Genomic DNA, 2813 nt, shown 5'->3' with positions numbered 1-2813 from the left:
GGGAGGGTGTGCTCACAGCCCGTTCCCTCTGGCTGGACAGAGAAGGTGGTGGGATGGGGAGAGCCCAGGAGGGCTGTGCCTCACCTTCAGAAGAGCAGCACCTGCAACTCTTTGGCCTTGGTCATTTCAGGGGCCGCAGGATGAAGGAAGGCATGTCCAGTAGCAGCACCACCAGCATCTCCCAGGCCAGGAAGGCTGTGGAGCAACTGAAGATGGAAGCCTGCATGGACCGGGTGAAGGTAAGCACCACCAGGTGGCCTGACCCTCTGCCCCAAAGCCCCGCTCAGAGCAGTCCTCCCATTTTCAAGGCAGCCTTGAGGGAGTTACTGCCTCACCCAATAGAGCATCCAGCCAACTTTGGCATCTGTAACATTTGCAAACGAGTGTTTGCTTCAGCGTCCTGAGTGTGCCCAAGGACCCAAATAATGCAGAATCCACAGTGTGCATGAATTCTGTAAGGAGCCTCCAGAAATAGACTCGTGGTCATCACAGCTCTATTTTGCTCTGTTGTCATGCCAGTGAGCAAAAAAAGAGAGTTTAACATTGAGGTCAAACATAGTTTTCCTGCCTGATCCAGTGACTGGAAGGTTAGACAACATCGGATATCGTGACGGGCACTGTTGGGAGGGAAGCATTGAGCCATGCTCTGTGCTTATCAAATGTTTCTTTTGGAAAAGTGAAGGAAGGTGTCAGCCACCTCCCACCATGTCATCTCTCTGATGGGCATAGATCCCTTTGTGCTGGGAGACCTGAAGTGAGTTGAAGCCCCTTTTTCTCCAGATGCCACTTAGGCGAGCAGGAGGCTCTGATAAGCTGTTTAGGTTCATTGTCTGTAATAGGGTTGGAGCCCTGTCAGGAAGCTGACACCAGGAAACCCGAGTCCACTGTGCCTATGATCTGTGGGGACACAAAACCTAGGGGCTCGCCCAGGCACCTGGGATTCAGAAACGACAGAATCCAAGTAGGCCTTCCGTTGGCAGAGCGAGCAGTCCCTCCAGGCTCCTGTCACTGAGACCCCGCCTCATGCTTGACTGACAGCCAGAGAGCCCCAGCTCCTGTGGCCGTAGGATGGTCACCTTCTTCCCCTGGGTGCACACTATGCCAGGAAGCAGAAAACGTGCGCGGAGGGTGATATGACCGAGGAGGAGTCAGCCAAGGGCTAGCGTGGAAGCATATTGTACTAGTGGACCCATGTTACTAGAGCCTCTGCATCCTGCACGCACCGAACCAACTACCAATCAGACACCAGTCCTTGTGCTCTCAGCGAGAGGAGGGAGCAAGAAACCGAGTGATGCCAAAAAGGGAAAGAGGGACTTACGCGTGAGCGCGTGGTGGCTTANAAATGAAATAGTGGAAGCAAAAGCATGGCGATGGAAAGTTCTAGGCACCGAACAGTAAACTCGGGCCGCCTGTATCACCCTCAGCTCTGGTCCCTCCTGGGAACTGCCTTGAGGTCAGCTGTTCCCAGGTTCAAGAAAGTCTGCAGCATCTTATGGATTTCCCAAGAGCTGCAAACCACCAGCAGTCCTCTTCTCGTGGTATTCAGGAGCCTGTTTGTAGATTGCACTCTTGACCAAGATAAATAACAGGTTGCTAAAGGTGAGAGGTAACAGTGATGGAGCCAAAGACAACAAACCATATTGGACCTGTCTTACTCCTGAAAACCTCATAGGAAACAAATGAAATGGGAAGTAAATTTACACACACCTACACCTACACATACACCACACACATCTCTCCATATCTCACACACATAGACACACACACACACACACACACACACACACATGATATAAAGTAAAATCCTGATACTTCAGAACAAAATCATCTATTTAAAAAAAAAATTGGGAGCGTGAATAGGAGGAGGAGTGCAGGTCAGGGAGGCCTGTCTGGGGAGGCCCCGGCTGTCCTTTGGCCTCGAGATGTCCCCATTCTGCTCTGTGTCAGGTCAGGCTCTCCCCTTTCTGCCTTTAGCGCACCTCCCCGTGCTTTGATACAAGACTCCACAGGTTTCCGGAGACAGTTGCTGAGCATGGAGCGGGCACAGTGGGAGCGGGGCCATCTGGGGGACACCTGGCTGCTGCTGCGTCTGCCCACTCATCTCTGGTTATGATTCCAGGTGAGCCTCAAAGCAGGAGCTCCGAACCAGCGACTCATCTGACGTCTGTCAGCTGCTGCTGTCGCCAGCCTGTACCCTGCGCAGGCCTGTCATCGTGCCGCCTCTCAGCAGGTAAGGAAGTGACAAATCCTGTCCTAGAGCGGTTCTCTCTGGAGAGCAGGTATGTTTGTCAGCAGTGATGTGTGGGCCTGGGGTGATGCTGGCTTGTCAGGACGCTTCCTGTGTGGCCAGGTCCTCACACCATCACTTCCTTCTAGCAGTTGTCATCATCCTGCCCCCCTCCCACCTTCCATGGCAGATGTGGGGCCTTTATGAAGCCTATTTCATAAATTACCCCCCACCTCCCATTATGCCTGAGTGAGTACCAGTGCCCCCTCTTTGGGGAGCAGGGACGGGATCCAAGCCATCTCCATGTGCGGGACCTTGTCTGGGAAACCAAGCTGTGTGCCTCTCCTTGGAAAAGAGCTGTCACTCAGGCAAGCTCCTTTGTTTAGCTGCTACTGTGACAAAGGGGAGGCCAACCAACACCCCCACATCCCTCACCCTGCAGTCTAAGCTGGGTGGTCCCTTCAGGCCGGGGGTACGTGCTCACTGGCAACAGCAGGTCTCTCAGGGAGACAGATGGCACTCTGCCAGCTGATGCTTATCAACAGCTCGTGGAGAGAAGTCAAGGAGGATGGCTGAAAAAGCACAA

The 2813-nt window shown here is 53.4% G+C and overlaps 1 protein-coding gene and 1 long non-coding RNA gene across 3 annotated transcripts in view; both read left to right on the top strand.

Annotated features, from left to right (window-relative positions):
• Window positions 1-2813, top strand: part of GNG4 (G protein subunit gamma 4) — a 46976-nt gene that overhangs the window by 22077 nt on the left and 22086 nt on the right. For both annotated transcript variants that reach the window (XM_019651790.1, XM_019651791.1), the window contains exon 3: window positions 2120-2230. The gene's annotated coding sequence lies outside the window, so the exon portion shown is untranslated. The remainder of the gene's footprint in view (window positions 1-2119; window positions 2231-2813) is intronic.
• The window catches only part of LOC109387706 (uncharacterized), a 49571-nt gene continuing 46891 nt past the window's right edge, over window positions 134-2813 (top strand). The window contains exon 1 of the long non-coding RNA XR_002125074.1: window positions 134-239. This is a non-coding gene — a long non-coding RNA (uncharacterized LOC109387706). The remainder of the gene's footprint in view (window positions 240-2813) is intronic.

The sequence above is a fragment of the Hipposideros armiger genome, unplaced genomic scaffold (genome assembly GCF_001890085.2).
Source record: "Hipposideros armiger isolate ML-2016 unplaced genomic scaffold, ASM189008v1 scaffold_167, whole genome shotgun sequence".
Lineage (NCBI taxonomy): Eukaryota > Metazoa > Chordata > Mammalia > Chiroptera > Hipposideridae > Hipposideros > Hipposideros armiger.
Note: the sequence above shows the minus strand (reverse complement) of the source record. Positions and strands in the feature narration are given on the sequence as shown.